At 56.0% G+C, this 25,164-nt stretch overlaps 1 protein-coding gene across 8 annotated transcripts in view; it reads right to left on the reverse strand.

Annotated features, from left to right (window-relative positions):
* Positions 1–25,164, reverse strand: part of AGPAT3 (1-acylglycerol-3-phosphate O-acyltransferase 3) — a 122,348-nt gene that overhangs the window by 32,398 nt on the left and 64,786 nt on the right. The window contains exon 1 of one of the 8 annotated variants that reach the window (XM_045389365.3): positions 16,720–17,115. The exons of 6 other annotated variants lie outside the window; for them this stretch is intronic. The gene's annotated coding sequence lies outside the window, so the exon portion shown is untranslated. Of the gene's footprint in view, positions 1–9,313; positions 9,442–16,719; positions 17,116–25,164 lie in introns of those variants that run through there. One more of the 8 variants, XM_045389364.3, reaches the window with a different exon arrangement.

Genomic DNA, 25,164 nt, shown 5'->3' on the forward strand with positions numbered 1-25,164 from the left:
TCCCGAGAAGCCCGCTTGAGGGCCAGCACATCAGCTGTGATGCTCTAAGAAGCAGATGCCCGGGCTCCACAGCAGACCTGCGCTGATTCCATTGCTAGGGCGCAAAGTAGAAGAATCTGACTTTTCTTTTTTTTTTTTTTTTTTGAGACAGATTCTCACACTGTTGCCCAGGTTAGAGTGCTGTGGCACCATCTCGGCTCACTGCCGCCTCCTGGGTTCAGGCAATTCTCGTGCCTCAGCCTCCCGAGTGGCTGGGACCACAGGTATGCACCGCCATGTCCAGCAAATTTTTGTATATTTAGTAGAGACGAGGTTTTGCCATGTTGGCCAGGCTGGTCTCAAACTCCTGACCTGAGGTGATCCGCCCAACTTGACCTCCCAAAGCACTGGGATTACAGGCGTGAGCCACCACGCCCAGTCACGAAGTTTATTTTTAAAAATCAGATTCTCAGCCGGGTGCGGTGGCTCACACCTGTAATCCCAGCACTTTGGGAGGCTGAGGCAGGCGGATCACTCGAGGTCAGGAGTTGGAGACCAGCATGGCCAACACGGTGAAACCCCCTCTCTACTAAACATACAAAAATTCGCCAGGTGTGATGGTGGGTGCCTGTAATCCCACCTACTCAGGAGTCTGAGGCAGGAAAATCGCTTGGACCTGGGAGGTGGAGGTTGCAGTGAGCTGAGATCACACCACTGCACTCCAGCCTGGGTGACAAGAGTGAAACTCCGTCTCAAAAAAAGAGAACTTCGCCCAGGGACAATTCACACAGGACTCAGACGGGCTTGCTACTCCGCGCACAGCATGATGGGTGTTGACAAGCTGAGCCACCTGTGACCCCACCACACTGCAACAGGGAACATTTCCATCCACGTCCTTCCCCACCCAGCACTACAACGCGGATCAGCTTTCCACCTCTATCAGTTAATTTACCTTTTCTAGAGGTTCACAAACACAGAATCCCACGGCATCTGGCCCAGCCGGTCCAGCGCAGTGCTTCTGAGACGGCCCGGGACAGCACCCAGGGGCGCATCCGTGGCTGCCGAGTGACCTCCAAGGCATGGACGTGCCACGGTGATATGCTCCCTGCTGACAGGCAGCCAGCACCCAGCCTTTGGGGGCCAGACAGAGCCATGACACACATGCATGTCCCAGCCTCTACGTGGATGCAGCATCCCCTCGAGAATCCACTTTATCAACCATCCTCGGTGTCACAAAGCGGCCAGTCCCTGGTCCATCACCTGAACCTCTGGGCTAGAAAGTCTACACAGACTCCCTGGAGAGCCCACGCCTGCCCTCTGGCACACGTTTCTCCTGGCCCAGGTGCCACACAGCACTCACTGCCCCCGGAACTCTGGCGTCTCGGGTCCAGCTCCACTCACGGAAGTCTCTGCAGCAGGAAGTCTCAAAAAGGGTGAATGGAGCCGGCCAAGGCCACATCAGAGGGGCTGGCTTCAGCCCAGGAGCCCAATTCTAGCAGCAAGTCCACCACCCTGCTCTGTGGCCCATGGTCACACCTGGGACAGTGTCCCCCAGCGGTCTGCATGGCCCACAGCTTTCTGACGTGCTCCCTCGCTGACGGCCACCTGGCTGGATCATCAACCTCTACCTCCTGGAGGTCCTAGATACGGAGTCAAAACACATGTCTTCATCACTTACTGTGGACCAGGCTCCATTCCAAGAAACACCTGCTGTTCACCTGCTTAATTCCAGCCAGCAGAACTCAGGGGGCTCTCCCGCCTGCCTGCCCCAGCAAGAATGCCCAGCACAGTTTCCCTGGGCCATCGCCCCATGTCTGTCCAGCCAGCAGTGTAGTCGCACTCACAGACCTCGCAGGTACCCTATTCCGCCTCCCTGCACGCAGCCCACCTGGACCTCCTTGATAAACGTGACTGCGCAAACCTCCAATGGCAGTGGGCAGAGGCCGCCTCCCTCCCTGCAGAAGGGTGATGGTGAGGAAGGTGCCCTGCTCGGCCACACGGGTCCCCGTCTCCAGCTTCAAAGTCCTTCGGGCTGGCAGAGCAGGAGAGCATTGGGAGGGGCCTGGACGCAGTGGCCCCCAAAAGCTCGTGAGCCCATTAAGGTGATTTTTAGAAAATTATATATCCCCAGGCAATGTGAAGTTGACATCTAGATTTTTTAAATTTATTTATTTATAGAGACAGGATATCGCTCCGTCACCTAGGCTGTAGTGAGGGCAGCGATGCCATCATGACTCATGCAGCCTTGATCTCCTAGGTTCAAGTGATCCTCCAGCCTCAGCCTCCCAGAGCACTGGGATTACAGGCATGAGCCACTGCACCTGGACAACTTCTACTTTTTTTTTTTTTTTTTTGAGACGGAGTCTCGCTCTGCCGCCTGGGCTGGAGTGCAGTGGCCAGATCTCAGCTCACTGCAAGCTCCGCCTCCCGGGTTCACGCCATTCTCCTGCCTCAGCCTCCGGAGTAGCTGGGACTACAGGTGCCGCCACCTCGCCCGGCTAGTTTTTTGTATTTTTAGTAGAGACGGGGTTTCACCGTGTTAGCCAGGAATGTCTCGATCTCCTGACCTCGTGATCCGCCCGTCTCGGCCTCCCAAAGTGCTAGGATTACAGGCGTGAGCCACCGCGCCCGGCCAACTTCTACATTTTTAAGCCCAAGTTTAAATATGCAAGGGGTGTAAAGTCTGACATATTGTAGATTTTGACTTTGTAAAGCGTAGCTTTTTTCTTTCTCTCCAATGTAGCTAGTAGAACCTAAACGCCATCATGATTTCACAGCCACCACTGGCACCGATTTTCAAACCCCACAAAAAAAGCTCTTCTGAACAGCTGGCTTCATTCCATTTGCTCCTGGAATCTGCATTCCCACTGCCCTTCTTCCACGGGGTTTTATCATTGTGGAATATATTAAAAGTCTCTTTTGCTTGACATTAGGGTTGAAAGTCTTTTATCGATCACCCTAAACTAATATTCTGCAATGAAATATGTATGAACATCTAAATTCACTTGCATATTTCTTATGCACAGGCTTTAAGCTAAAAAGGTCTCCCGGGCTACGTCACGACACTTCCTCCCATGTCCGTCCACATCGCCTACGAATCAGGACAGCCTGCTCACTAGGACACCATCAGCACACCCAAGAAACCAACGCCGACAGAACACTGCCAAACATCCCCGTCCCTGTTCCCATTTCACCAACTGTCCCCAGACGACCTTCCTAGCTTTGGGGACGCAGGGCCCCACGGGGACACACATACATTTGGATGGCGTGTCTCTCTGCCCCCTTTCCCCGAGACACTCCCCGCCTATTCTGGCCTGACGGTGTTGAAGAGGCTGAGGCAGCTCTCTGCAGCGTGCCCCACACCCTGCATTTGTCCGTTTCCTCATAATTAACTCGGATTCAACATTTCTGGTCAAGAATGCACGGCAGAGCCACTGGGTGCTTCCTGCCACATCCCATCGGAGGCACATAAAGCTACTTGGCAAGCGACGCGGAACCTCCTCTCACTTGGTGATGGTGGCACCACTGACACCCTGACTGCAGCAGGCAGCCCAGGCAGGCCCCCAGCACCCCAGGGCCCTTGGAGAACGCCTGGGAGAGAAGAACCACACAGGGTGGGACCTCCAGGGGCCCGTGGACCTCTGGGGCTCCATCTGATTTCTGGGGTTGGATGCCTTAGCCAGGAGGTGGGACAGTGGGCCTCTCCAGTCCCCATGGCACTTTCCACGGCTGCTCAGACACCACCAAGATGCCGAGGACACTGAGCTGCTTCTGAGTCCCTTCATTAAACAACAGGTTTGGGTCGCCCGGAAGCCTGGCGTCAGCGCATCTCAGTCCTGGGGTGTGATGGCTGCTTCTTGGGTTTCGTCATGGCCCCCGCACAAGCTACCAGGGTCTGCACCTTCTTAGATCAGGGGAGCAAAGGTGAGGGACGAGGCCGCCTCTGTCTGGGCAGGGGCAGAACACTGCTTGCCAATCAGAGCCCAGCCCCACACGCCCACACCCAACTCTGTCACCTTTTGTTAGGGTGAACTGGGTTCCTTCCACAAAGGTAACACCCAGGTCCTTGAGATGTGACCTTATTTGGAGAAAGGGCTCTTAAAATGGTAATTAAGTTAAATGATATCATTAGGATGGGCCCTGATTCCACGTGACCAGTATCCTTATGAAAAGGGGAGACTGTGTGCAGTCAGAGCCCAGGTGAGAAGCCTCGGGAGGAATCCTTGACCTCTCCAGGACCTCCAGGACCGCAGGACGACCACAGGCCTGCAGCTGCAGCCCAGCCTCTGGTGCCGTCACACAGCCCAAGCGCACTCACAGGCTGCCTCATCCCAGATCCGTAGCTGGAGAGGTACCGGCCCATCCCCGTGTTCCGCCATCCAGCCCACCCCACCCCCAATCCCAGGTCCTTCGCCGCAGCATGTGACCCTCCTCCCGTCGCTGGTCCCTGCGACCCTCTTCCTCCAGAACCGGCCAGGCAGAGGCTCTCACCCACACGCAGTCTCCCCAGGGACCCCCCTTCTTTGCCAAAAACCCCAACCTTTCCGACGACACCTTTTTATGGAATGGAAACTACAGTTCCAAGCCCACCACCTCCACGCCGCTGCCAGGCCCACCAGGCCCCGCCATTTCTTCCTTCTGAACAGAGGAGTCCCTGGTTTTCTCTGCACACATGGGATGGTGACTTCGTTTCTATGAGGGGTCAACACCAGTTCCTCTATCCGTGAGCCTTTCATGCCTCTGCCACCAGCACCGAAATCCCCCAGAGGAGATGGCACTGCCTCCGAAATACAGCACCATCTTCCCAAAATGCCACAGAATGCCCACCCCAACCGGCGTCCTGCTCTGTGCAGGGGCAGGAGCTGGGCAGAGCTGGGGTGGGACCTGCTATCCTTGGGTCCTGGGGTCCAGGGAGAAGGTGTCGCTACTAACAACTATTCTGGGATCAGCAGACGCTCCCAAACCCTGGAAGCCTCCCTTTGCCCTGCCCGAGCCGCCCTTCCGAAAGAAAGGCTAGCTCTCAGCAGACAGCAGTTGGTGGAGGAGAAAGACATTTCAGGATGCCAAAAGTACATCATTTCTGATGCTCTAGACGGGAGTTTTGAATTGTGGGATAAAGATAACTTTTTAGTTCCATATGGATTTCAGTGATCCAAATCCAAGTCCATAATGGCAAACTGAGAAACGGCTGTCAGCTCCCTCCTTCCCCCCTTCTCCTTCTCTGTCCCACCCACCCTGCACCTAAGTGCTCTGGTGTAGTGGGCTGAGCAGACCTGGCCCCTGGGAGGTGGTGGCATGGGAGGGCCTTGTGTGCCGGCTGCACAGGAGGGGACCGCAGTGAGCCCTGGCTCTCAGCGTGCTGGGGAAAGCTCCGCTGTATTGTCAGGAGACGCTGGAGGAGAAAGTCCACCATCAGGAACAGTAGAGACACGGCGATATCTCAAAGGGTCTTCATTTAGGTGGCAATGCTTACTATTCAGAACACTGCCAAGAACCCGGAAATAAACCAGACACACTTTCTGAGCAGCTAGCCTAGGTGTCCCATAAGGAAAGAGACTTCACTCACGGTGGACTTTTCGGGCCCCGCATTGGGTCCTCCTTCCTCCCACTTTAAATGCAGCGTGGACAAGTGTGACGGGCTGGTTTCCTGGCCCACGGCTCATTGGAAGTGTGGGCTGGGGAATGGGGATGAGGGGCTTGCAGAAGGCAGTCATGCTGCTGACAGCACCACCTGGGGCAGAAACGAGCCCAGGACGTGAGGCCCCTTGGAGGCCACTGAGCACCGGGGGCATGGTTGTAGGCTCTCAACGACATCACGTGTGAGGGCACAATGCGGCCACCGTGGCCCGCATTGACCTCGCTGGAATGCTGAGAGACAGCGGTGTCATAGTCACCACATTATCTGAGAAGTCTGGTGAGCAGCAAAGGTACTACTAAGCATTCAAGTAAAATTTTAGATGAAATAAACACAATCCTATTTTGAGGTTTAAAGGGCAAACTTCAGTTCTTGGGTAAATTCACTTAGAGAGACCACCTTATCTTTTCATAAGCCTGAAAAATATGAAATCGTTGCCAGCCCAACCTCATCAGCATTTGGAATTAGCAGGATCCTAAAAGTCTGGTAGGAAAAGGTGAAACTGTCAGTCTGTGCAGACAATTGTGTGGCCTCAATACCCAGGAGAATCCAAATCCACTGCAACAGGAACAAGAGTTGATAGTGATGCTGATGGGAATAACGTACAACATGCAGACTGCAGTGGCCTCTAAATCAGTCAGAAGAGACCAAGATGATCACAGAGTTTATCTCTTGCTCCCTTAATGGTTCCAGGTCACTGGTGGCTCTGTCCCACGTGGTCATCTGGGCCCAGGCTCTGGGGGCTCCACCACCTTCATTCAACACATGGCTTCCGAGACTGCCTGGCTGGTGCCTTTCAGGCAGGCGGGAGAGGAGGGAACTGGAAGTTTAGGGGCGGGGCTGCCTTCTACAGCAAGTGGGATGCAAGTTCGCAGCCCAGTGCAAGTGCTTACAGCTTGGGAGGACACGGATATATCATCTCCTTGTGTGTTCAGGAGCCAAGGAGAGGGACCCAGCAGACCACACCTCCACAGGAACACACAAAAGCAGGAGGTATCTTGAAGGAGAGTGCAGATCGCAAAAACAAAGAAAAAATACCTAAACACAAGCTTCAGAGGAAATAAAGCCTCTATGAGGAACACAGAACATCTTGAAAGATACAAAAGCAGAGCTGAACACATGGAAAAACCCCGTGTGACCAGGCTGCAACCATCCCTTCCCTGCACACATGCCCTTGGCAATGTGCAGCTCTTCCTGTCAAGACACAGAGTCTACTCCCCACCCTTCTGAACCCAGGCTGGCTTCAGAGCTCACCCCATCAATAGAATGTGGTACGAGTGGTGTCACAGGATTTCCAAGCCAGTCTTTAGAGCCTTGCCACTCTCTTAGACCCTTGTGGCCATCAGAGGTGGTGGCTTAGGCCAGCCTGCCAGAAGGTGGGCCCACATGGAGCAGAAATGAACCAGAAATTGACCATTCCACCTGAGGTTCTCCAGGCAGCATTAGCTGACGGCAGCTACTCCAGTGACCCCAGGGGTAACCAGCAGAAGAACCACGTTGCTGAGCCCAACCCAAATTGCTGACCCACAGAATTGAGGGCCCCCCACATGGCGGTTGTTTCAAATTGATACATTTTGAGGTGGTTTGTTAGATAGTAATACATAAATGATAAATTTAAATATATAATTGAATCCTAATTAAAATAGCAAAAGCTTCCCCTCAGCCCCAGAACTAGACATGCTGATTCTGTAGTTCATATGGAAAACTAAACAGGAAAGAAAAGCCAAGAAAATCATGAAAAAGAACAAGAAAATAGCCTTAAAATGTATTACAACATCTAGAAAGCCTCAATAATTAAAATAGCACAGTAATGGCTTATCAGCAGACATGCAGACCAACAATTGAGACTAAAGAGTCGATGCTCCACTGACTAGGAGCAGCTGTCTAGAGCACCTTGGCACCTGGAGCAGGGTGTGGATCTGCAGCCACTGTATGGGGACTTGGATCCCATGTGCACTAAGCACTGACTACAGGTTAGTCAACAACACACATCTCACATGATCCATTCCATTTCTATTGTATTTATATTTCTACTGTATTTAGATACTGATAAAATAAATAAAACACAAAATTAACTTAAAACCACTGCTAGATTCATGAGAATCTTTTAGCATTGCCTATTTTCTCAACCAATGGATTTAAAGGCACAATTATATGACATACTTAAAACCACTCCTCCAATTCTGGATAACAGAACCCTGCCTTTTGCAAATCACTGTGGGTCACCTACCTGCCACCACCCCCTTTGCTGGTAACAGAACCTCCTGCTATTATGGCAGTGCACACACTTGAATATGGGAGGGAAGCCCAGCCCCAGATCGAAGCCATAAAGGTAATCCCATCCCCTCTTTGAGCAAGTGATCCAGGGATGGGATGGGCATGTGCCCTGGGTCCAGCCAGGGAGAAGTCTGCAGGGGTTTTAAGGGAGGCTTTTGCTTTCCTAAGACAATAAACAAATACCTCTGGTCATCCCCTTTGTTGTTCTTCCCTCCCTCAGTAAGGAGATGGCGTCTGAAGGTACAGGAGCCACTATGGGAGCGTGAAGCCCATAGGCGTGAGGACGGAAGACCAACGCTGTTGGTAGAAGGTGGAAGGTCCCAGGTCCCCTTAGGGTCTGGGGAGCAGCTGAGGTCACACCAGCAGCTGCCCTCTTCAAGAGGTGGGGAGGACAAGAGGTAACAGTGTTTAAATCACTATCTCTGTTACCTTTGGCCAAAAACACACCTTACATCATCGACAGCTATGACTCTTACTCACGTGGGCCTGGCATAGAACACAGATGCTTGATCAATGCTTTCTAAGTGAATGGCTCATATTCAACATACATACATTTGTGAGAAACAGCCAGCACAGGCCAGGCACAGTGGCTGACGCCTGTAATCCCAGCACTTTGGGAGGCCAAGGTGGGCAGATCACTCGAGGTCAGGAGCTTGAGACCAGCCTGGCCAACAGGGTGAAATCCCATCTCTACTAAAAACACAAAAAATTAGCCAGGTGTGGTAGCAGGCGCCTATAATCCCAGCCACACGGGAGGCTGAGGCAAGAGAATTGCTTGAACCCGGGAGGTGGTTTTTGTTGAAACTCCGTCTCAAAAAAAAACACAAAGCAACAGCAGCATATGGCTTCTTAGTCCACACGCGTTACGTGCCACCTCCGTTTAAAGTTCCTGAGAGAACAATGGCACCCCTGAAAGACAGTCCATGCAGCACTTCAGCAAACAGTGTCGTCTCAGAATCAAGGCCCCGACAGACGCTGGATGGGCCCGAGGTGGACGTGACTCTGGACTCAGTGAAGAGGAAACTGCGATGTTTCCAGCAGGCAAAGGCCAAACAGAAGCTCCGCCTGGCAGCCCTGGTAGGTCTCTCTTATGAGACCCACACAGTCGCACGTTCTCCTGGCTGCAGCTCTGGGCTGGATCAGCAGCCCTAGACCCCCAGGCCACTTCCGAAGAGGGGGAGAAGCTCCCCCCCAGGTACTGTCTCACCGGGAATGGGAACTAAAGACCAGGGTCCTAGAGTTATTTCCCCGAGTCGTGCTTGCCACTGCATCACTGCCAGTGTAAACTGCAAACCCTGGCAGGAAGAGGGCAGGGAGGAGGGTGGAGCTGGGCAGGATGAGGGGAGGATGGGGGTGCCGGTGGCCCGGGGTGGGAAGGCTGCTGGCTAAGGACCTCCAGCCTCCCACCCTGCCATCACTTACCCCAGCTCTCTGAGCCCCAGAATTTGTCTCCTCTGGGGTGCTGTGACGGTCTCACTGGCCTGAGAGTGGTGATGTTGGTGGGAGGTGGAGGGATGTGGAAAGCTCCCAGGGCCTGATGACTACACAATAGACTTGTGACAAGTCTGCGGGCCTGCAGGGCACAGCAGGCGCTTCCCACATCAGGGCACGGCCATGCGCCAGGGCAGAAGAGCATTTTCCAAGGGTAGGGGCAGATTTGTGGGGACCACACTCCAAAACACACACACACACCCATGTACACACACACACGCACATGCACGCACACATAAAACAGTCACAACTAAGTTGACCTGGACATAATTTTCTTACAATGAACTATGCATTATAATAACAACTTTTACTCTATAGAAACAGACGGACATTTGCTGCATACTTGCTCATTAAACTGGTCATCAATGTCTCATGCACCTTTTTTTTTAAGACTGAGTCTTGCTCTGTCCCCAGGCTGGAGTGCAGTGGCGTGATCTCAGCTCACTGCAACCTCTGCCTCCTGGATTCAAGTGATTCTCCTGCCTCAGCCTCCCGAGTAGCTGGGATTACAGGCGCAGGCTACCACTCCTGGCTAACTTTTGTATCTTTAGTAGAGAAGGGTTTTTGCCATGTTGGCCAGGCTGGTCTCAAACTCCTGACCTCAGGTGACCCACCCACCTCGGCCTCCCAAAGTGCTGGGATTATAGGTGTGAGCCACCGCGCCCGGCCTCATGCACTTTTCATTATATTTTGTAATTTACCAAGCTTTGTAGGAGGTGAAATTCTGGTTTCTGCTGGGGATGTAGCGAGCTTGTCACTCCCACTCTCACAAGAATAAAGCCAGACAGGCCGGGCGCGGTGGCTTAAGCCTGTAATCCCAGCACTTTGGGAGGCCGAGACGGGTGGATCACGAGGTCAGGAGATCGAGACCATCCTGGCTAACACGGTGAAACCCCGTCTCTACTAAACATACAAAAAACTAGCCGGGCGAGGTGGCGGGCGCCTGTACTCCCAGCTACTCGGGAGGCTGAGGCAGGAGAATGGCGTAAACCCGGGAGGCGGAGCTTGCAGTGAGCTGAGATCCGGCCACCGCACTCCAGCCTGGGTGACAGAGCGAGACTCCGTCTCAAAAAAAAAAAAAAAAAGAATAAAGCCAGACAAACCATAAGTTCTCGACTTTGCTTCATCCCATCAGAGACCTGAGGTTGCAGGACAGCCAACTGGAAGCTGGGGAGAGACGGGGCCTGCAGGCGGATGGGACTGAGCTGGGGAGAGACGGGGCCTGCAGGCGGATGGGACTGAGCTGGGGAGAGACGGGGCCTGCAGGCGGATGGGACTGAGCTGGGGAGAGACGGGGCCTGCAGGGGGATGGGATGGAGCCTTTCTGTCCCTGAGGCAGTCACGGGGCACGGTTGGTAAGAGAAGCTCGGCTGGAACCCCTGAGTCCCGGTGGAGGCTGAGTGTATCTGGGGAGAGCAGGGAGTCCTGCGGGGACGAGGTGGAGGGCCCACCCTCCTGCTGGCTTCTCCTCGTGACCCCCGTCCAGCCCCTACCAGGTGCCCACAGGGATGCCTGGGGATGAGCCCTGACAAAGCCTTGCTTCTGTGCAAACCTGAGATGATGTAGGCATTCCACAAGGTTTTAAACAAAGAGTGTATGGACCTTAAAGGTGTACTCGTTATTTACAGATTCAAATGCCACATTGGTCATTCAACAGGCACCCTGAGCCACAGATTTGAAAAAATGCATTGATTCAAGATGGAATAAACTGAGTATGTTTCAGAACAGCCACCTTGGCCTGCACAGCGCAAGAGCTGCGGAGTGTCACCTCAAAGGGCCAGCGGCGACCCGAGACACGGGTGCCTGGAAGGGGGCTCTCTTTGGGTACGGGGCTCAGAAAGGCCAGACCTGTCCTGAGCCACAGAACCAGGGTTCCCTGCACCTCGGCCGTCGTCTATCATTACGGCGCCCTGTCCGGATATAAACTCAGAAAATCTCAGCGGCACAAACATTTTGAAGTAAAAGATAGTTTCTAAACCATTACTCAGACCAATAAAACGTGAAGTGAAATGAAATGTGTAATGAAGACAGTCTCCAGTGCACAGAGTTCAGCCGAATTTTCTTTAGGGTGACAGCTGTCAGGTGTGCGATGGGCTGTGGGTCTCCCCTGGAATCGTACACAGAACCCCCAAGCCCGGTAGCTGAGGTGCGACCCCAGGGATGACCCCAGCACCCCGTAGGCCAAACCGCAGGCTTTTTACTTCCTGTCACCATAGTCCCCAGACTGGAAAACAGAGCTGGCTGGACGTGCACATACGCAAACCGCCACCCGCAGGGCCACCCACGCTGCCCCACCTTATCACAGGTGCTGTTAAAACTTGCGCTAGCCCAGCAGATGCCTCCAAACTGTGGCTGCGGCTCTGCCTGCCCTCTGGGCTTCCGAGAAAGGGCCTGATTTGGCGTCAATCCCAGTGGTGGACCCTGAGAGACCCTTGCCTGCCGGAGCTGAGTCAGTGACGATGCCTCCAGGCGGGCTGGGGAGGGGAGCCCTTGAGGGCATGTGGACGCACCTGGACGCCTCCTGCATTCACTGTTCTAGAGGTAAGAGGTGATTCATGGAAAAGCGCTGACACTGCACATCTGAGCTTTTCCTCATTTCCTGGCACCGTGTACTGACCTCCTCCTGGGCTTCCTCTTTTCTTCTGCTTTCCCCAAATCCCCAGAAAGCTTAGATGAAACCCAAGTTTTGTTCTGGAATTTGTCACTAATAATCCCACTGCACAGAGGCCGAGCGCAGACGTCCCCCTGCCTGCCTCCTGGCACATCCGTCTCCTGTCTGAGGAACAAGCCTGGTTTTCTGTGCTTTTCTGGGGAACAAGCCTCCATCTTTCTCGCCTGTCAATCAGTGCCACTAGGAGGAGGGACGGCCTTGCCGGCTGCCCGGATCTGCCCGCGCCTACTCCCGCGGCCTCCTCTCCAGGAAAGAGGGCCCTAGAGTCCACAGGCAGCGTCCGGGGACAGCAAGGCCAGTGCCCGCAGGCAGGAATGTACAGGCCACGCTGTTACCTTCCCTCTCTCTCTCTGCTCCAGATTCCAGGCAACCGGGGCCCAGGGGGAGGGACGTGTGGCCCCTGCCCAGCCGCAATGCAGGGCCAGCCCGAGAACCACTCTGCAGCCTCCTGGAGCCTGAAATAGCCATCGCTCCAGAGCGGCAAGGGCCGGGGCCTCCACTCAGCCTGCATTTCCGAGGGGGGAGGCTGTGACATTCGGAGCAGATTCTGCCACGTGGGTGAAATGCTGGGGCCCTGGCACACGTGATGCTGCGGCTCGTTTTCATACTTGACCCGAGAGGGAGGTGTGGCTCCTTAGAGAGGCAGCGCCTGAAGTGGATGCTGCTGTCCTCAGGGCGCCCAGGAGAACGCCCAGCTCCGCCAGGACCCCTGCTTCCTGAGGCAGCCTCACAGAACCCTCCTGAAGCTGCCACCACTGGGCCCAGGCACTCGCCCCTCCACTCCAGGTGAAAGACGCACGTGGCGGGAAAGTGGTTCAGGCAGTGGAACGCTCCCTCCCTGTCTCCCTCTCACCCTGATCTTAAACACGGCGCAGGCTTCTGGCCTTGCTGTAAACGCGCTGGCCTCTCCTGATGTGGCAATAAGCTGCCTCTACTGCTATCGCCCATCCTGCACCAACAGCACGAGGCCTGCCCCACCCCGACTCCAACCTCCTGGGGTGCAGCTGCAGCCCCCTTCCTCCAGGATGCAGGCGGTGGCAGCTGAGGCCTGGCAGGACGGGCGCAGGGAACCAAGGCGCCCCAGCAGACTCTCAGCGTGGCCTGGAGGCAGGAATGGCTGAAAGCCGAAGCCAGCAGACTCTCAGCGTGGCCTGGAGGCAGGAATGGCTGAAAGCCGAAGCCGAACGTGAAACTTGCTGACACCTGAGGACTGGCTTTCTCTTGAGGGTTCTGGGAAATTGGGCCCCAGGAGGGTGGGGACTGCCTGCTCACCACTGTGTGTGCAGGGCTTAGCCAGTGCCTGGTATACAGTAGGCGATCAATAAAATCCTATAGGAGGGCAGGAGGGAGGAAGGAGGTTTCTGGTTTACAAGTAGAAAATGATGTCCCGGCCGGGTGCAGTGGCTCACGCCTGTAATCCCAGCACTTCAGGAGGCTGAGGTGGGCGAATCACGAGGTCAGGAGATTGAGACTATCCTGGCCAACACAGTGAAACCCTGTTTCTATTAAAAATAATGTTGTCTATTAAAAATACAAAAAATTAGCCGGGTGTGATGGTGGGTGCCTGTAGTCCCAGCTACTCAGGAGGCTGAGGCAGGAGAATGGCCTGAACCAAGGAGGCAGAGCTTGCAGTGAGCTGAGATCGTGCCACTGCACTCCAGCCTGGGCAACAGAGCGAGACTCCATCCCACAAATAAAGAAAAAAAGAAAATGATGTCCCAGGGTGACCACGCACCCTGGCCACCTGGCCCTGGGGAGCGGGCCTCCCTCCCTCCACTGTGGAAATGCCAGATGAACGGGGCCCCGCGGCCTGTCTTCCACCATCTCCAACAGGCAAGGGGCTCTGAGGGCTGCCAGGATGGCTGTTTCTCTTTATAAAACGCAGGTGATGGGAGACAGAACAGAGGTCCTGCCAGGTCTCCCTGAGCCCAGACGAGGCAATGGCACCACCCCACCACCCTTCTCCTGCCAAGTGAGCCGCCGAAGGGGGCTACAGAGAAGACCCCACCTGACCCCAGCAGCCCAGGGTGACTGCTGCACCCTGGGGCGACCGCTGGCAGGCGTGGCTGCAGGGCCGGGCACCCAGCCGCCGCCTGTGGGGTTTTCTCAGCATTCGGAGCCCCTGCTGCCCATTAAGAGCAGGTCTCAGAAGATGGACGAGAAGCCGTTCGCCATTCTTCTCACCGTGCACCGAGCACATAGGGCTCCTGGTCTAGAACCCCATGCTCAGAGAGTTCTTCTCACCGTGCACCGAGCACAGAGGGCTCCTGGTCCAGAACCCCATGCTCAGGGAGTTCTTCTCACCGTGCACCAAGCACAGAGGGCTCCTGGTCCAGAACCCCATGCTCAGGGAGTTCTTCTCACCGTGCACCGAGCACAGAGGGCTCCTGGTCCAGAACCCCATGCTCAGGGAGTTCTTCTCACCGTGCACCGAGCACAGAGGGCTCCTGGTCCAGAACCCCATGCTCAGAGAGTCACACACTGGACACCAATGGCCACCGCGGGGGCAGGCGTCTCCAGGAAGAGCTGGCATCACGGGCTCCCTGCTGTCCGTCGCCTGGTGCCTGGGCACGTGTGGCGAATGTAGGGTGGGCAGCCAGACTCCCAGGCTCCTGGCGAGTGGAGACCACATGGTGGCCAGCCCTCCTTCCTGCTCTGGGAGGGCCTGGCGAGGCCTCCCCGGACCCGTGGTGCCACCTATGCAGAATCGCCCCTATTATAGGCCCAGCACCCACCGCGAGGCGCAACATCTCTGTCCCCACAAAAAAGCCAAGCCACCTCTGTGGCCCTCCAGGTCAAACGGGATCAACAGGGACCTCACAAGCCCATAGGTTCCGGAAGCTCCCAGGTCGCACTGCAAGTGCAACTAAATGGCACCTGTGGGTACGCTGCCACGGCGCAGGCCACCACGCCTCGAATTCCACAGGTGACTTACCGAAGACCTGACGGCAAATGAGAAATGCGCGTCCTTGGAAACGCCGTGGGCGAGGAGGTGGCCCAGCCAGTCCCCTGCCACCTGGTCAGCAGGCTGAAGCTGAGAGGCTTGGCATAAGCCAATTACTAGCAGCTGCTCAGGTGCAAGGCCGCACTTTTCCCAGACAGAGGCGCTCTTTTCCCAGCATGTAACAGGTCTTCCATCATTTTGAGCATTTGCAAAACTGCACAGCTCAGCCATGAATCCCAAGAAAGGACTTGATACCATGCCTCTGCCCAGGTGCCGGGAACAGCCCGTGGAAGCCGCCAGAGTCACCCGCTCACCGGGGCCAGCCTGCCCTGTGTACGTGGCCCCCGTCACACTCGCGGTGGCCCCAGGTTGAGGATGAGTGAGTGGTTGCTCCTGGGGCTTGGGAACCCTCAACAATGACCGCCCCCTCGCTCAGACTCTCAGACGCCCCAGTTCCCGGGCTAATCCGTCTCCTAAATTCCACCCTTAGGTTCTGTTTGTTTTTTAGAGATGGGGTCTCGCTCTGTTGCCCAGGCTGGAGTACAGTGGTGCAATCACAGCTCACTGTGGCCTCGACCTCCTGAGCTCAAGGGATCCTCCTGCTTCAGCCTTAGGATTTTGTCTTTTGGCTCTGGGTAAACCTCTTTGTAAATAGTATCAATCGTTTTCACATAAACTGAGTAGTGGGGAAGACTGGGCAGCCTCCTGCCTGAGCCACCTGCAGTGACCCTCCCCGCCGTCAGCAATGGAAGTGCATTAATCGGATCTATAGAAGAGAAAGCTTCCAGGTCAGAGAGAAGCAGCTCCTGGCCAAGTGTGCACCAAGAAAAACAAACACAGTCTAGAGTGGAACCTCCAGGGGAGCTGTGGTCTCTTCCTAGGAAATCACCCCTGTTCTCTGGCTCTGGAAAATAAAGTCGGCACCCAGACTTGGGGTTTTGGGTCCCTCCAACTGCCCCCTGCACCACATGGCACCATCATCACACATCCCACAGACAGAGACTGACATTCATCCTGTGCCCTTTGACCCTCTGCAGAAACAGGGCAGGTGGCATCAGTGTCCCGTTTTACCAATGAGCACTGGAGGCCCGGAGCACAAACACCCCGTCTAATCCCAGCCTGGAGACACAGCGGGGCTGGGACGGAGGCTCTGAAACCCTAGGCCAGCGTGATCTGTGATCTGTGACGCCTGCTGATTCTCAGCTTCTGCAGTTAGAGCCGGGAGGGACTCTGGTCAAGGGCAGCCGGGAAATCGCCCGCGATCACCATAAACCAGCCCATCAGGCGATGGGTGTGACACAGCAGTGCCACTTTGATGGGAACGACGCATTTTCTGCTCAGGGTGCAGATCACCATGTAAATCAGCCACCGCTACAGCACCTGCCTCGGGAGGCAACGGGAGTCAGTGCCCATGCATCAGGCACTCGTCCTTCCCAGGCATCTACCAACACCGCCCAGATGGTATGAAACCTCTGAGCTCCTTCAAGAATGTTCCAAACAAAAAACCCTTTGCAGAAGTATGGGAAAGCCGCCCAAGGACCCCAGGCGGGATCAGAATGAGCTCCTGCCATCCCCTGCTTCCCTACCTCCCAGGAGTTCCCCTGCAAAGGGCTAGGCAGGGTTTGTTGACACGTGGAGAATGGTCCAGAGCTGGAAGAGGAGGGGAGCACACAGTAAAAGCCCCCAGGACGGTCCAGGCCCCCAGGCCCCAGCCTCGCTCACCAGTAGAAGTAATAGGCCAAAGCCACCGCCAGCAGGGCCACACAGATCCCTGAGAAGAGGCAGGCCGGGTAGCTGCTCAGCATCTTCAGCCCTTGGTCCTGTGCTGCCTGAGGCCGGCGAGAAGGGCCTGTGGGGAGCAGGTGTCAGCCTGGCCAAAGGGTGAGGAGCCGAGTTCAAGCGGAGGGATTAGGAGCTGGCCTGAGCTGCCCAGGCTTGGCAGGGGCCGTGGCCACCCAAAGCATCTGCTCAGCAGGAAGTGGGTGCCGGGCACTCCCGGGTGCCCCCTGTGTGGTGAGCACTGTCAGCCACAGGGACCAACTCAAGGGACCCCAGGAGCACGCGGAAGCGGGACATACACACGGGTCCCTCCTCCTGTGCACGGCCGCGGGCTCTGCCGTTGGGGCACCGGCTAATCCAATAAGCAGCTTTCAGCCCGGAGCTGCTCGCTGTAAACAGGCAGAGTCAGGGGCCAGCCAGGATGCAGGTCAGCGAGCCCCGCCCAGCACGGAGCCCTGGGACCGGGGACCTGAGAACGCCCACATCTTCCTCCCCACAACACCAGTGTGCCCAGGAGCCAGGTTGGGGGCGAGTCGGTGAGGCTGACCCTGTGCTCAGCCGTGGGCTAGAAAGATCCCGAAAAGGTCTCCAAGAGAGAGGCAAACGCCCTGCATGTGGGGCTCAACAGGGAACAGCCACCCAGCCTGCCGCACAGGCCAGGCGCCCGCGAAACTCGCTCCAAACTGCAGCAAGGTTTGCTACACGGTGGTGCTCCCGGTCCCACCCATGGCGGTGCTCCGGGTGTTTGGGGCCCCCATGCTGGAAGAGCTGTGGGGTGGGCCAGTCTCATCCTCCAGGAAGTCAGGCACGTCCCTCCACATCTCTCCAGCCTGAAACCCACCCATCTGAAATGAAGGAGTTCAAAGGCGAAACTAGGCAGATGAGATCAAAGGACCCAGGGACAAGAGCGTCGCCCTAGGAAACCTCCGGGGGGCAGGAGGCCCCGACAACACACGTCACCCTGGGAAACCTCCGGGGGGCAGGAGGCCCCGACAGCACACGTCACCCTGGGAAACTTCCGGGGGGCAGGAGGCCCCGACAGCACACGTCGCCCTGGGAAACCTCCGGGGGGCAGGAGGCCCCGACAGCACACGTCGCCCTGGGAAACCTCCGGGGGGCAGGAGGCCCCGACAGCACACGTCAAACCTCCAGGGGGGCAGGAGACCCTGACAACACACGTCACCCTGGGAAACCTCTGGGGGGCAGGGGGCCCCGACAGCACACGTCGCCCTGGGAAACCTCCGGGGGGCAGGAGACCCCGACAACACACGTCACCCTGGGAAACCTCTGGGGGGCAGGGGGCCCCGACAACACACGTCAAACCTCCAGGGGGGCAGGAGACCCCGACAACACACGTCACCCTGGGAAACCTCTGGGGGGCAGGGGGCCCCGACAACACACGTCAAACCTCCAGGGGGGCAGGAGACCCCGACAACACACGTCACCCTGGGAAACCTCCGGGGGGCAGGAGGCCCTGACAGCACACGGGGACAGGGGTGGAGTGTTACTAAGGGGGGGCCCCTGGAGACCCTCGACAGCACATGGGGATGGCGGTGGGGTGTTACTAAGGGGGGCCCCTGGGGACCCTCGACAGCACATGGGGATGGCGGTGGAGTGTTACTAAGGGGGGGCCCCTGGGGACCCTCGACAGCACATGGGGACGGGGTGGGGTGTTACTAAGGGAGAGCCCCTGGGGACCCTCGACAGCACATGGGGACGGGGGTGGAGTGTTACTAAGGGGGGCCCCTGGGGACCCTCGACAGCACACGGGGACTGGGGTGGGGTGTTACTAAGGGGGGGCCCCTGGAGACCCTCGACAGCACACGGGGACTGGGGTGGGGTGTTACTAAGGGGGGGCCCCTGGAGACCCTCGACAGCACATGGGGATGGCGGTGGGGTGTTACTAAGGGGGGGCCCCTGGGGACCCTCGACAGCACATAGGGACTGGGGTGGAGTGTTACTAAGGGGGGGCCCCTGGAGACCCTCGACAGCACATGGGGATGGTGGTGGGGTGTTACTAAGGGGGGCCCCTGGAGACCCTCGACAGCACATGGGGATGGCGGTGGGGTGTTACTAAGGGGGGGCCCCTGGGGACCCTCGACAGCACATAGGGACTGGGGTGGAGTGTTACTAAGGGGGGGCCCCTGGAGACCCTCGACAGCACATGGGGATGGTGGTGGGGTGTTACTAAGGGGGGCCCCTGGGGACCCTCGACAGCACATGGGGATGGCGGTGGAGTGTTACTAAGGGGGGGCCCCTGGAGACCCTCGACAGCACACGGGGACGGGGGTGGGGTGTTACTAAGGGGGGGCCCCTGGGGACCCTCGACAGCACACGGGGACGGGGGTGGGGTGTTACTAAGGGAGAGCCCCAGGAGTCCCGACCAATGCACTCTCACTCAGGGTCACGAGGCCTCAGTGGGATGAAGTGAAAGTCACTGCTCATGCGTCTCCCATGGTACCAGACGCAAAGAACGTGTCACCAGCAGTTTGCCCAGGACGCTCCCCCAGCCTGGTCGCAGCCCCGTCCCAGACCTGGTGCGGCCCCTTCGTGCTCTGTGGGAAGCTGTGGACTGAGAGGCGGGAATCATTCGCCCAGCTCAGTCCTGACATGCTCAGCCTTTACTTCTGTGAACCTGGTGGAGGAGAGAGCGCAATGGGGCAGCCACACCCTTCCCAGGCCTGGGGGAGCCCTCCTTCCCCCTCACAAGGCTTCAGGTGACTGCACCCCCGGCCAACACATTGACCCCATGTGACTCCATGTGACACCCAGAATCGCCCGTTAAGCCACTCCTGGATTCCTGACCCTCAGCAGCTGTGTGACATAATAGATGTCTGTTGTTTTCACTGCTAAGTTTGTGGGTAACTCTACACAGCAACATAACAAACACGGTAAGGCAACCAGGCAGATCAATATGAGACGCACCATTTACTGGAAATATTGGAAATATTGGATGACTATTTATAGGACTGGAGTTAGTGTCTAAACAAAATAGAAGATTTGCAGGCTGGGTGCGGGGGCTCATGCCTGCAGTCCCAGCAGTTTGGGAGGCTGAGGCGGGTGGATCACCTGAGGTCAGGTGTTAGAGACCAGCCTGGCCAACACGGTGAAACTCCGTCTCTATTAAACATACAAAAAAAATTAGCATGCCTGTAATCTCAGCTACTCAGGAGGCTGAGGCAGGAGAATCGCTTGAACCGGGGAGACCGAGGTTACAGTGAGCACTCCAGCCTGGGCAACAAGAGCAAGACTCTGTCTCAAAAAAAAAAAAAAGATTTGCAGATTCAAGAATTCTGACTTCTAACCCTCAGTACGTTCCTCAGTACGTTCCTTCTATCCCAGTGAGCAATGTTAACCAACTTAGCTCTCTAGTGTGAATGCACACCATGGAACCAAGACATTCATTTAATCCTGTCAGCAGGCCAAGAAACCCAAGAGAACGTGTGTGTGTGTGTGTGTGTGTGTGTGTGTGTGTGTGTGTGTGTGTGTGTGTGTGAGAGACAGAGAGAGAGAGAGAGAGACAGAAAGTCGGGGAGGGAGGAGAATCGCAGCCCTCCCACCAGGCAACAGCAAAAGGAGAGCTGCTTCCTCCTCCCTCTGCAGTGACGACCCACACAACTTCCTTAGTCCAGCACTGTCTGCACAGTCACCCCAAAATATGCAAAAACGACCGGCTGCCCACACAATCTCTGCCTGGCACTTTGTTGCGGGAAGTCAGGGACCCTGAACGGAGGGACTGGCTGAAGCCGCGGCAGAAGAACATAAATTGTGAAGATTTCATGGACATTTATTAGTTCCCCAAATTAATACTTTTATGATTTCTTACGCCTGTCTTTACTGCAATCTCTGAACATAAATTGTGAAGATTTCACGGACACATCACTTCCCCAATCAATACTCTTGTGATTTCCTATGCCTGTCTTTACTTTAATCTCTTAATCCCGTCATCTTCATAAGCTGGGGAGGATGAATGTCGCCTCGGGACCCTGTGATGATTGCGTTAACTGCACAAATTGTTTGTAGAGCATGTGTGTTTGAACAATATGAAATCTGGCACCTTAAGAACAGGATAACAGTGATTTTCAGGGAACAAGGGAGATAACTTTAAAGCCTGACTGTCTGTGGGCCAGGCGGAACAGAGTCATATTTCTCTTATTACCGAAAACGGGTAAGATAAATATCCCTGAATTCTTTCCCCAGTAAGGAATATTAATAATTAACAGCCCTGGGAAAAGAATGCACTCCCAGGGGAGGCCTCTGAGTGGCCGCTCGGGGAGTATCTGCCTTTATGCAGATGTAGATAGGGATGAAACTCGCCCCAGTCTCCTGCAGTGCCCCCAGGCTTGCTAGGATTAGGAAATTCCAGCCTGGCAAATCCTAGTCAGACCGGTTCTCTGCTCTTGAACCTGTTTATCAATGACAGTGCGTGCACAGCTGGACGTGGAAGTTAACTAGCGATTCTACTTTCGCCCTGACCTTGTGATCTCCTGACCTCCTGTCTTGTGATCTTTTGTCGCCCTTGAAGCATGTGATCTCCGTGACCCACACCCGATCCGTACACTCCCTCCCTTTTGAAAATTGCTAATAAAAACTTGCTGGTTTTATGGCTCAGGGGGCATCACGGAACCTGAGGACATGTGATGTCTCCCCTGGACGCTCAGCTTTAAAATTTCTCTTTTGTACTCTTTCCCTTTATTTCTCAGACCAGCTGACACATGGGGAAACAGAAAAGAACCCATGTTAAATATCAGGGGTGGGTTTCCCTGATAGCACTTCTTCTAACAAGACCCTGCCTGAGGTACAGAAGGCAACGGCTATGCAGAAGTCATCGGTTTCATGGGATGCATCCTAATGACTGCCTTAGAGATAGTTAATGAGAGAGAGAGGAGTCTATCGGAGCTTCAGAAAGGTTTCAGTCCCTGACAAAAGGCTGCAAAAAGAAATTTCCCTTTTCCTGTCCAGGCACGGTGGCTCACGCCTGTCATCTCAACACTTTCGGAGGCAGGAGGATCACTTGAACACAGGAGTTCAAGGCTGCAGTAAGCCACAATTGCACCACTGCACTTAAGCCTTCGTGACAGAGGGAGACCTTGTCTCCAGAAAAACAAAACAAAACAGCCGGGCGCGGTGACTCACGCCTGTAATCCCAGCACTTTGGGAGGCCGAGACAGGCGGATCACGAGGTCAGGAGATCGAGACCATCCTGGCTAACACGGTGAAACCCCGTCTCTACTAAAAATACAAAAAATTAGCCGGGTGCGGTGGGTGGGCGCCTGTAGTCCCAGCTACACGGGAGGCTGAGGCAGGAGAATGGCATGAACCCAGGAGGTGGAGCTTGCAGTGAGCCAAGATTGCACCACTGCACTCCAGCCTGGGTGACAGAGCAAGACTCCGTCTCAAAAACAAAACAAAACAAAACAAAACAAAAAAACTCCCTTTTCCTGACATCAGACTTCACTGTATCAAGATGTGATGGCTGGTGCAGAGGCAGCCACGATGTCACCTCAAGGAGACAGGCCTACAGTGGAAAGCAACCCGGAGGGTGGCCCAGAGGAGGAACGGAGATAGCCGGGGCCTCGCGTGCCTCCGCCAAGCCAAGTAAAGGCCAGCACGGAGGAGCTGACCTCTGGGGCTTCCCACCTAGGTCAGCTCAAGGCAGATTCTGCTCCTTTCAGCTCATCCATCAGCGCCCCATCGAGTGGGCCTTTGGGACTCACACATATCTAGGGGCCAACTTCTTATCTACATGCTTTGCATTTCCCCAAATCTGAAAGTCACCCATGGGTACCCCTGTGATAACAGCAAGCCTCAGTTTTCTCCAGGGCCACGGGAAGCCACAGGGTCAACGTTCCCCCACCCAGGAGGGCCAGCCTCACTCAGGTTTGCAGGTGGGGGTGTTCTTTTATCTTAAAGCAGACATGGCTACCATTCAGAACAGTACGTGAATGGAGAACTCCTTTTAAAAACAAAACCAAAGATTTCTATTAGAGAAAAATGCTTGGGGGAACCAGCATCCCAGGGACCCACAGCCTATTTTAATATGTTTTTTTTTTTTTTTTTTTTTTTTTTAGAAAGAGGAAAAAAGCGTGTTCACATCATGAAGATTTTAGCTCATTTTAGGGCAAGGAAACAGGCCGTGCAGTTGCAGATACACACGGAAGCCCTTTTTGCTGAGGCACAGAGGCCTGAGAGCCACCCCAGGCGGAGCTGACGCTGGACAGCCAGGCTGGCGCCAGGCATGGCTCCACTCAGAAGCACTAGGCCTCCGCGCCTCCATCCAAGAGCTGCGGTCAAGGAAAGGAAAAGATGTCTTGTTTTTGCCAAGGTGTCTGAAGTCTTTGTGGGCAGCAGTCGGGTGAGCGTTTCAGCTGTGATAGAACAGAACTGTTACGGGGCAGAGCTCATTCACAAGCAGGTCTTTGAACACAGACGTTACCAGCATGCCACCTGATTCTCTCACTGTGTCTTCCTCTGCTGGAGAAAATCCTTGTACATGAGGAGACAACTAAAACTTACAGCTCTGATTCCCAGGCCATTCTTCTGGAGGGAGGCACTGCGGCCGTGTGCCAGGAGGGCAGAGGCACTGGCCCCACGGAAGACAGGAGTCCACTCTCAGACAGATGAACACTGCAGGTGTGCCCACAGAAAAGTCCACAGCCCTCGGTAGACAATGCCGCGCTTGCCACTGCTAGGGGAGGCTCAGGAGCCCGGCTGGGGTTGCAGGCCTGGTGCCAGGCGGCACGACGTCAGGCACAATGGGCTGGGGCCGCACTGTCCTCCCCTCTCTCTGCTTTTGCTTCAGTCCTGGCCTGTTTGGGCTGCAGAGCTGGGGTCCCAGCAGGTCACCTGACCTCCCTGGCCTTGGCTCCCCCTCTTTGAAGTGAGCGGATTGACCCCACCGGCTGTCCCAGGGGCGCCCGAGCTGCAGGTGTGGGAGCCAGGGCCAGGGCCGCAGCATGTGAGCATTCCGTGTGACCCTGCAGTGGGGCCTAGACCTGGCTTAGGAACAGCTGGGCGGGCTCTGCTACCGTTCAACACCCTGGCTTCCAACTCGAGCCGCCATCAGGGAAAAAGCCTGGCATGATCCGTGTGCTTAACGCACTTGGAGAGCCGGGGCATTGCCCCAAGCCCCGAGCCGTGGCTGAGGCTTCTCCACTCCTTAATTTCCAGAGTAGGAGAGGTGCTGTGGGCCCGAGGCCGAGCTCCTCCGTGGCGGCCTGCGACGATGAAGCCAGGTTGTCGGAGCCTGAGAAGCAAGGCTGTCCTTCCTGCCCCACGCCTGGGTCACTGTCTTTCTCATCATAAAGAAAAAAAAAATGCCTTCCTGGGAGAGTCATTCCCTTTCCATGTCTGAATAACAGATTCCCCAGATGTCAGGCGGACCCAGCCTGAGGCCCCAGAACACCCCTACCGAGCGGTGAGCATCTGTGGGCCCGGCCTCAGGTCTCTCCAAGCTCCACGGAGGCGCCAGTGCCCAGTACCGAGCGGTGAGCATCTGTGGGCCCGGCCTCAGGTCTCTCCAAGCTCCACGGAGGCGCCGGTGCCCAGTACTGAGCGCAGAGGCCGCCCTGCAGGCCGCTCCGGGATGTCAACTGACCTCTAAGGCCACTTCTCACTGTAAAAACTGCAGGGTCATTGTGGGCTATGCTGGCCCTGCCCTCCTCCTGAACGGCTTCATGCCTGCCAGGGCCAGGCGCTTGGGTGCACTCCCAGCTGGGGACCCTGGCTCAGCCTCCCTGGGGCTGGAGGGAGGCGGGATCTGGGTGCTGCTACTGGGGGGCGCTGCCCCTGGGAATCCCAGCTCTTACACTTGCTTTTGTGGTGTGTCCCGAGCCTGCCTCCTGCTCCCTCACCACTCAAGGCCACCACATGGCCCAGTGTGTGACATCAACCAGTGCCCACACAGCAAAGCGTGCTAGCATAGCACAGCACTTTCGTGACTTTGCTGAGCTCTCCAGAATTGGCAGGTGCTCCCCACTGCTTCCTCATGCTCTCAGCTGAGAAGTCCCTCTGTCCAGCCTCCACACTGGTTCTGTGCATGGCATGTGATTGGCATGTGAGTGGCATGTGTGGCATGAGTGGCGAGGTGGTGTGGGTGGCATGTGAGTAGCGTGGGTGGCGTGTGAGTGGCATGTGAGTGGTGTGGGTGGCATGTGAGTGGTGTGGGTGGCGTGTGAGTGGCTTGGGTGGCGTGTGGCTGGCGTGGGTGGCATGTGAGTGGCATGGGTGGTGTGGGTGGCATGTGAGTAGCGTGGGTGGCATGTGAATGGCATGTGAGTGGCATGTGAGTAGTGTGGGTGACATGTGAGTGGCATGTGAGTGGTGTGGGTGGCGTGTGAGTGGCGTGGGTGGTGTGTGAGTGGCTTGGGTGGCGTGTGGCTGGCGTGG

The sequence above is a fragment of the Macaca fascicularis genome, chromosome 3 (genome assembly GCF_037993035.2).
Source record: "Macaca fascicularis isolate 582-1 chromosome 3, T2T-MFA8v1.1".
NCBI lineage: Eukaryota > Metazoa > Chordata > Mammalia > Primates > Cercopithecidae > Macaca > Macaca fascicularis.